This window comes from Odontesthes bonariensis, chromosome 21, assembly GCF_027942865.1.
Source record: "Odontesthes bonariensis isolate fOdoBon6 chromosome 21, fOdoBon6.hap1, whole genome shotgun sequence".
Taxonomy (NCBI): Eukaryota; Metazoa; Chordata; class Actinopteri; order Atheriniformes; family Atherinopsidae; genus Odontesthes; species Odontesthes bonariensis.
In genome coordinates this window covers 23,259,725-23,269,876 of record NC_134526.1, presented here as the reverse complement: position 1 = coordinate 23,269,876, position 10,152 = coordinate 23,259,725, and positions in this window count along the sequence as shown.

Sequence of the window (10,152 nt, the reverse complement as noted above, 5' to 3'; positions counted from 1 at the left end):
AATCAAAAGAGCAGTTCAAGAAAACTCATAAAAAGTCAATTCCAGTTCTATACGGGCACATTTTAAGTATATATGTTTATATCATTTTATATATCTGCCTAGAACTCTTTGGAGTTATCCGAGACCTCAGTATAAAGACATTTTGAGAAGAAAATTCAAATTCGTTTATGAAATTGGCCACAGGAGATTATTATTGAGAGGTCACAGCGAAGCTGGTAAAGTACACGTCAGCATCTGTTGCTTTGGTCAAGAAACCATATCACAAGGCTTGTAGGGAAAACACATTTTGTATTCCATATATTGCCGACACCCACATCTCCTGAAAAATTAAAAGTCTAAATGAAAGAAATTGATAATTTAAAAATGTGAAGATTTGAACGGTGACTGACAAAACTTTGATTGACCGACTTGGTGATCGACTGACTTGGTGTGGGTGCGTGGGACCGGTCTCTGTTTGTGTGTCAATGTGTGTGTCAATGTGTGTGTCAATGTGTGTGTCAATGTGTGTGTCAATGTGTGTGTCAATGTGTGTGGAGTCCTGCTGGTTTGTGTGAATCAAGAAAGAGAAGAAAAGAAAAAAGGTTCTGACTCATATCATCCCTTGACTTTTGAGTATTCGTAGCATTTTAAGTTAAACTCAGATTTGCTTCATTGTTATAATTTGCTTCATTGTTATAATTTGCTTCATTGTTATAGTTGCCACATTAATAACTTGAGGAGATAAGGAGTTGTTGCAGTAATGTGCTATGACTTTTAAACGCTGAGTGTTTATTTCTTTAAGATTCTGTATTTTCGTTGCGTGCATCTTGTTATTATTGAATTATTGAATACTGCTGTGATTGGTGTTAAGTTTCTAAAGTTCTATTCTCAACAGGCGAGTGAAGGTGTTTTGGCTTTCAGGGGGACAGAGGGTGCTGCGCGTTCACGAGGCCGGTGTGAAGGCGCGTGCTCTGTCCTTGAGAGTTTCCTGCTGCTGCAAATGTTCGTGTGTGATCACATTTTCTTTCCTTGTGTCTTCCAGGGGCAATTTATGGTTGAACTGTAATAATTATTAGTTTTCTTTAGGTAATGTGCTAATTGCGGAGTTGTTATCAGTCGAGTAATGAGGGTTTCGCAATTCTAGAGGAGAGTTTCTGTCTCTAGTCAAGTTGAATGTGACATTCCTGATAAAGAAAGTTTTTCACTTATGCATTGTTTCTGTATCTTTTGATTTGTAGTTTCCCTGTCCACAGCATGTTAAATTGTATTTCTTTCTCTTTCTTAACAAATGCCATTTCGAGGTGAAGAATAGTGCAACTGTTATTTCTGTGTTAAATTGTATTTCTTCTCTGTCCAGCTGAAAGTTTGTATTTCCTCCTTTTTCTCAACTTGTAACAAAAAGTGTGACAAACGCCATTTTTAGTTGGGGTGTGGTTCAATTGTTATGTCTGGTTCAATTGTTATGCTTGGGAGGAGTTAATAACAGTCTAGGAAGTAGATGTAATGGTGTGTTCATATTTGGTTGGTTAGAAATTCACGTGGTTCATTGGAGGCAGGCTTAGAGGTGTGTTCATATTTTATTGGTTAGAAGTTACGTGTCTCAGACGTGTTTCATTGGAGATAGATTTAGAGGTGTGTTCAGATTTCATTGACTTTCAAAAAAAAAAAAAAAAAAGTTTTATTTCATTGGTCAGAATTGACGTAGCTGTGACGTACATTGGATCATCTGGATTGGTGGAGGACGTTGTGTGTGGATTGGATCGGCAACATCCGGATGTGAGCAAAAGTTGGGGCAACGCCTTCAGCCTGAGTCACTTCAAACAGAGTAAGCATTAACTGAGCTTTCGATTAGCAATAAATTAACATTGGGTAGCATTAGCAATACAGCAAGTATTGATTAGCAATAACTAGCATTGATTAGCAATCACTAGCGTTGAATAGCATAATTAGCATTCAATTAGCATTGGTCAACAAGGAAGCTAGTATTGATTAGCAATAAGTAGCATTGATTAGCAATAGTTAGCATTGGTTAGCATTAGTAGCATTTGTTAGCATTTCGTTAGCCATAATTAGCATTGATCAGAAATACAATTAGCATTGATTAGCAATAGTTAGCATTGGTTAGCATTAGTAGCATTTGTTAGCATTTCGTTAGCCATAATCAGCATTGATCAGAAAGACAATTAGCATTGATTAGCAATAGCAATAAGGCAAATATTGGTTTGAATCTTAATTAGCAATAGGTTAGTATTTATTAGCAACAGATAGGAAGCTAACATCAATTGGCATTGATTAGAAGTCAAAAAGCTAAATTAGCCTAACATTGAATTAACATTGGTTTAATTTAAAAAAAAACAACCTAGAGCATAAGCTTTCAAAGCTAACGTAGGCTAACCTTAACATTAGCATTGACAACATCCAATCCAATAATTAGCTGCATCTAAGCTAAATTTAGCCGAGCATTAAATTAGCATTGATTAGAGTTAAATAATTAGTTAATTTAAATTGACTTTCAAAAAAAAAAAAAAAAAGGGGGAATACGAATAATAAATAAGGAAAATTTAGAAAATAGATAAGTAAATAAAAAGGAAAAGTCAAAAGTCAATAGAAGGGAACTAACTAGGTGAAACAATGGATGGAACACCAACAATAATCATCAGCGCCAAACATCCTGAACATTCCAAAGATATTAAAAAGATATCTCTAAAATGGGAAAAACGAACAAAAAATAACGTCTCACCCTGGCCAAAAGGTGGCACTTTCAATGAAACTACCTGTAAGATTATGGAACAAAGGATTAAAGCTTACAAACCAAAGGACAAAAGCAAAAAGAGATAGGAAAAGAGAGAACTTGAATTAAAAGTTTTACATTTCTTTGCAAATGCAGAGCTATATCCAACACTGCCAGGAGCAGCAAACATACAAGGAGATTCTGAAATAAAAGATTATAAAATATCTCATGAACGTCCAGAACCACAAATAGCTACATCAAGCAGTCATGGAGCTCCTGAGCCAGACGCCGTCTGTAATTCAGATCAGGCAAGGGGACAGCTCCCACAATACCAAAAATCACCCGAACTGGCATCTCCAGTTCAAAAGGCATCTTCTGAAGAACATAAGAGTCCAACAGCGTCAGCACCGAGTTTGATAGAAATGACGCGGGGACAGTATGTGCCGTGGCAGACGCTCGTCCTAGGGGGGCTGGTTGCTCGATTGCCGGACATTCACACAGGTGCAAGTAGATGGATAAGAGCTTTTGAACAAGAGACTGTGCATAAACTGTTGTCTGTGGGACACATTAAGGCAGTGTGGGCACTGTGTTTGGGAACTTCTACCATGGAGGGCATTTTGAGACACAGTGAGAATGACTGGATGTTGAGCCACCGAGCTGATGGAACTGATTTTAATGCATATCGAGCTGCACTCTGGAGAGCGTTACGAGGTGAGTTTCCTGTGGGAGTGGACCTCGAAGCATTAAAGGGGGAGCCACTGTCAGGAACAGAGAGTCCAGCTGTGTACATTGCACAACAATTGAAGAAATGAAGAAAAGAGTCTGAGGGAGAAATCGAGAAGAGCCCAGCTTGGGTGACATTGTTCAGAGTTTCCATCAAAGAGGCTCTGCCTGCCCCAGTTCAGGGGAGGCTGGAGGATGTGGTGGGGTTGAATTCAATGTCACATGGACAATTCCGAGACCACGTGGTGCATGCAGTAAACAAATACAGAAAAGAACTGAAACGGGAGGAGCAGGAGGAGGATATGCAAAGGGAACTTGCACGGTTGCAGTTAGAAGAACTGCAAGCGAAGCAAGAAGTACGAAATGAGGCCATGACAGCGGGGGCCGCTGAACAGCCATTACAGGGGCAAGTCCATCGTCGACCCTGTCAAAGGTCAAGAAGAGGTGCACCTGGAGGACGAAGGTCCTCGGGGGCATGTTGGGCCTGTGGCGAGAGGGGACACTTTGTTTACAGCTGTCCGAGAGCACCGAGAAACCCGAGTGTTCGGCAGGACCGTGGCCAGTCCCTGCGGGGCGGAGCAAGTGGCCCGGCAGGTCCAAGGCGTTCCTCTGGCAGAGGAATCCCAGTATTGGTTTACATTGACATATAGAGGTAAGAAGTACACTTACATCGGACGTACTCAAAAGGGTTTAAAAACCGCCCTCAGGTGTGTCATCATTACAAAACAAAACAAAGTTTTTAAGTTAAATGTGTCACGACTACTAAGTTTCTAAAACTTGAATGTAAATAGGTCACTGTTACTAGGACAGAACAAAACAAAGTTTCTGAATTTAAAATTTAAATGTGCCACTATAATGAAGTTCTAAAATTTGAACGGAACAAAGTTTCTAATTTAAATTTTAGCATTGATAGTCTGAATTAGAGTATCTATTTAGCCCATAGGGAATTACTGATATCTCTCCATCCCACTTGGAGGGAGTAAGAAAAGCGCCATGTCCAAAATAAATGAATAAATAACTAATGAATAAATAAGTAAGATTAAAATACAACAAGTATGATCTTCTTTTGGGAGGATTATGCAATAAAATGCGCTTCCTCTGGAAGGAATCATGAAAAATCCAAAGATCAAAGGTTGAAAGCACAACTGGAGAGGACAACCGAGGCTAAGTTAGCCTTTGAAAATTTGAAACGAAATTAGCAAAAGTCATCCAAAACGGCCAACACTAGTCTATGAGAAGCCATTTTTCTTATATGTCTCCAATAAAAACCATAAGATTTCAGAACTAATAAATCAGAGTAGGTATGTTGTGACTCGGACAGGATGTTTGCAGGTTGTGCATCTTTTGACACGTCCAGATGTGAGAATACAGAAGTGTACTACATCGGATCCTGCAGATGTCATTCCACGTGAGTTTGAAGGAGAACCACATGAGCGTGTGTCAGAAGCTGTGAGATACATTAAAATGAGACCTGACTTAGGAGCAACTCCACTGGTGCAGGCTGATGTCACTTATGTTGTGCATGGTTCATGTTGTGAGATCATTTGGGTAATCATGAGGTTTTGCAGTTGTGAAACAGGACGGTGGAAAACTTTGTGACGGTGAAAGCTGAGAAGTGTGAACGGCCATGTTCGGCACAGTTGGCTGAACTGAAGGCACTAACGGAAGCATGTTGACTGGTGAAAGGTAAGGTTACGAATGTGTACACAGATTCTGCATATGCTCATGATATTTGCTATTTGTTTGAAGCAGTTTTGAAGCAGAGAGGGTTCAGGAGGTCAGACGGAAGTCCAGCGCGGCTGATGAAGTAGCGAAAGTAGCATCAAAGTGCCAGCTTGCTGTTTTGGCACCAATGGTGTTACTGGAGCCAGAGGTCGCGCCATCACAAGGATATTGGTCATACATATTGGATAAATAGTCGTAAATTTTTTTTGGTAAGAGAATTGATTCATCTGTTTGTCTTTCCATCAGAGATTAGCTCAAATAATGGTTAAGTGTTTGTTTATAAAAGTGCAAGAGGCATTCTGCAGCAGCTGCGAATCAAGCAGCGCTGTGGGGCCGTTTATCATCCACAGAGTCAAGGGATGGTTGAGAGGATCAAAGGAACCTGGAAAGTGAAAGTGAATTGAATCGACCCAGGCCGGCACCTCAGTTCCCACTTGAGCAGGTGCGAACAGAGTGGACAGCTTACATGAGGCAACTAACTGCAATCCACAGAACAATCTATCTACAGGAGGAGTTCAGAGGCTTGAGCCTCAAACAGCTGGTTGAGAGGCCAGTGGTGCCAGGCGACCAGGTGCACATCGAAGTGTTCCGGAGGAAGTGGCTTGAGCCAAGACGGAAAGGACCGTACACAATGGTGCGAGTAACGTCAACAGCAGTTCAAGTGGAGGGTAGCAACACATGGTACCATTTGAATCACTGCACTAAGGTTCGAACTAAAGACACAGTCGGAGTCAAGTCCGAGGGAAAGGATTAACAAAAGGAAGAGGTTAAGATTTCTGACACTGTGAGCATCCAGGTGTGGGTGTTGGCCGACAGCATGGGCTCAGGAGAACGAAGCCGTTGAGATGTTGGACGGGATCCCGCAAACAGGAGAGACTGGAAGGGTCCCGTGATGAAGCCACCCTGCAGGGGAAGTAGCCAGCCTGGGTCAGATGAGTATGATGCAACAATACACACCCACTCAGACCATGCCACGCCACAAACTTTGCCAGCAATACACACTAGAGCTAGTCGTGAAAAGGCAGATGTTAAGCTTGAATTTAAGTATGTGGGAATAAAGGTTGGTGGAAGTATGAGGAAGGATGAGTAAGTATGAGTAAGTAGGGGTAAGTGTGAGGAAGTGTGGATCATGGGTCTGGAGGAGGAGACGACCAAATCACCGCCTCTGGACGCCACGACAAAGGGGCAATCTGGTAAGATCATGTTGTCCTCGGGTCAGAAAGAAGTTGTTCACAATGGTTGTAAGAATAGAAAGATTTTTTGGGAAAGGCTAGGGGGATTTGATACCATTAGCACTACAGGATAGAATAATCAAGTTAATCCAAGAACAGACGGAGTGTACATGCACAGGTGGAGTCAGGAAAACAGTGTAACTGTGGAAAATGGGTTAAGGCAGCACAGGATATGTGGTATAGATGGGCATGGTACACTACAAGAGAACTGACAGCGACGGAGTGTCTCATATGCGCAGACGCTCCAGGAGCATTGCCTGTTGTTGTTCCAGAGCCACACACCTTCAGGGACTGTGCAGTGGTCCAGCAACGGGAATGCAGAGAAGGTAGGTTCACATCGGCAGAGGATAAATGGTTATTGTTTCCTATGTGTGGTATTAAGTGCAGATTGATGTTTTGGCCAAATAAAGTACATAGTTATTTTCAAAGTAAGGGAGGGCCACAAATTGGAGTCTTCTTGTGCTGAATTTAATCTGAGTACATCACAGGATGGGCCTCCCACTGATTATAGAGTAGATTACGATAGTGAGTTTGAATGCTTTTGGAACTCACGTAGGTAATACTACTGTTAAATGAAAACAAGATTTATTGGGATTTATTTATTTGGATCAAGTTGTGAAAATATAGAAATGATCATTTTAACTCTATATCTTTTTGGGGATCAGACACACCCAGTGGCGGAGAGTTACTGGATGTGTGGAGGTCATGTTTTGTTAAATGTGCTACCCAACAGGGAGATAGGTTTTTGGGCACTGGTGAGGAGGAACACATCAGTTGTGGTAGTGTATGACAAGGTAAACGAGATGCGAGGTTTGGATGTGGAAAAAGGGAGAGTTAAAAGATCTAGTGATGGCTACATCAGGGATAAGCACGTTTACTTGGATGCAATATGACAGCCGAGAGGGATTCCTTTGAGCTCAAAGCACGCAGGGAGATTGCAGCTGGATTTGAGGCTGGTTTGCAGTGGATCATATTTAACAAAATGGGGAGTGGACTAATTACATATAACACAACCAACAGAGAATTCTTAGCTACACGAGTGAAGGGCTTGCAGGCTTTGGAGAACAACTACATGAGACGAGTATGATGGCTTGGTAGAACAGACAAGTTTTAGAATGGATATTAGAAGGGAAAATGGTGTGTGCCAGATGGTTGGGGAAAATGTTGTACATTTATACCCGGGAACACTGCAGCTGATGGTACGTTTACAACGGCTGTGAAGAAGATCAGAGAACGGAGAGAGGAGCTGACGTGTGATGCTGGTGGAGGTGAACGGTGGTGGACTGGTCTGTTTGGGATTTTGGGAGAAGGGGGAGCGATAGCAGTTAAGGCGGGAATAGCAATATTGTTGATAGTGAGGATGGTTTCCCTATTGGTGTGTTGCATTATACCCATTCTAAGAAGGTGTTTGCTGCAAGTGATGTTCAAACAAACAGCGGAAGGAATCTGGAGGCAGATGACCATGCGAGACCAGGTCTGAGGACCAACGCATGGAAGAGCTGGTCAACGAATGAAGGTTATCAACGGACGGTTCACAAGTTTCTTTCTTCGAGGGTGGAACCAAGTATAGTCTGACAGGGAGAAGAGATGCTGAAGATCTCTTTGATTGGGAGTGACGTACTGGCGACCTCTCCTCCCAGAGTTAGCTTAGCAGTTCCAGACCCAGCCGGACGGATGTTCGGCCAGAAGCAGACGACCCCAGAGTACGGGAGATGGGACGGGACTGGAGGAGCTGCATTACATTGCATTTTATTACCATTGCTGTGTGATAATCCATAATTTTATGTATTGTACTTGATGCAAAACGGTGATTAACTGATTTGATGGAGGTGTATTCAGTCTATCTGTATTATCAGTCAAAACTGATCACTGATATGTCCATTGCCAATTGTGTCAGTCAACTGTTCGGAGTGCGACCTTGGTAAAGTGGTCGGTCGCCAGTGGGGGGGGCCGTAGGTGAATTTTCCCAAGATAATAACATGAGTTACGGAAGTAGCAGCCGGTGGGTTTTTCGCACCTATGCACTGCGAACAGTGGACAAGTGTGATGGCAATGTAAAACTTGTAGTGTTGTTGAATTCAATATCGTGTAATTTAATTTAATCATTTAATGTGATTCGAGTACGCATATATATATATTCCTTTTCATTTATTCAAAATGGTCCCGTCGATTGATATTGTAGAATTATTAGAATAATTTAGTGTTGATTATGTTAATTAATTCTTAATTAACTATGAGGGATGATTTTCTTTCATTTTAGATTATTTCTTTATTAAATCACTGATAAGTGATTTCAGGGGGGACTATGTGGGAGAAGGATGTCATGACATGCTCATGACTTCTGGCCTAGTTACATCCTGGGCCTTGTTGACTGGTTCATATGAATATGGGTAAAAGGTAGTATGGGCTGTTTACATTTAGGGCAGACGCTCGGCGTCGCAGAAAGAGATTGAGTCCGGATGACGCATGCATGTTATGATTAAACCAGTATAAAGTTGGTTCACAGTATGAAGACGGCGGACATTTTGTACATTCTGTATGCACATTTGCTGTGACGGTTTGTTCAATAAACTCCCCAATGAACGGCTGACCAACGCGGGATTCGACTCTAATTTCTCCACAACAATGACAGTTGTGACTCACAAGTCAGATGAAAGCTGTGAAAGTGCACTGGCAGACCTGAAAGCTGAGAGTAGTTTTTCTGAAAAAAAAACACCACACATATGCAAGACGTATGATGGATGAAAACCAGATCATTGCTCTTTTGGAGAAAATAAGATGCCATGGTCTCTGAAAAAAAAACACAATGCTACAGCAGACTGATTTTTGAGAATGTTGAAGAGCAGAAAGAACAGCTGGATCCCAAATTTTGAGCTTTGAATGGAAAATCCTTTAAAGTTGTAAGTAACAGAACCAGGCAAAACATTTACAGCATCCACTTCATTCACAATGTTGTTGTGACTTCTAAGTGAATCTGGTGTCCTGATGACCAAAATACACACATCATTTCACAATCATATTAGCATGAGTATAGATTCATACTGTGACACTTATTGCTAACAATAAGAAAAAACACACAAAAAATGGAGGAGCACTGACAAACTAACATGTTTCAATGCACAGTTTCTGTTGGGGTTTTCGGGAGGTGGTGTGGTTCAACCTTTTCAAGTCTCTGACTGGCAGTCCTGTGTCCTATCTTTGTTCCGTGGCTGAGGCCGAACCCTGTCCGCTCTCCACTGTGCTCCCTAAGGAAAAGATGCCAAAGGTTTCCTGAAACCTTCGCCCCTCCTGGATCACCCCATCAACTCCCCAGCCGAAAGTCACCGAGATTCCTGTAAGCTGAACGTTTTACAGCTGATCTTCATCCAACCTCAAAACCCATACTAACCTGTGTTTCCCTCAGAGTTCCAGTTCCCGTCCGGATTCCTGACCAAGCAAACCTTGACAGATAGACGCAACTAAGCTCACCTTTATTCGTACAATAAACCTCCTAAAAACATTCTTTGGTCTCCTGGAAGTTCTCTGCGTTTGGGTCACACAAATCTGGAAAAACCATGACAGTTTCTGCTTAAAAATACCACATTATGCCCTTTGTATTCAGGAGAATGTGGGAGAGGTGGGGTATAACCTGGGCAGGTTGAAAGTTCCTCACAGGGCCACACAGAGGACGTTCTCTCCTACAGACAATTTAGAATCAACTATTAATCTGCTAACTACCACACCACATGCAGACCTGTCTAATTTTGGGGATAAAACAGCAAT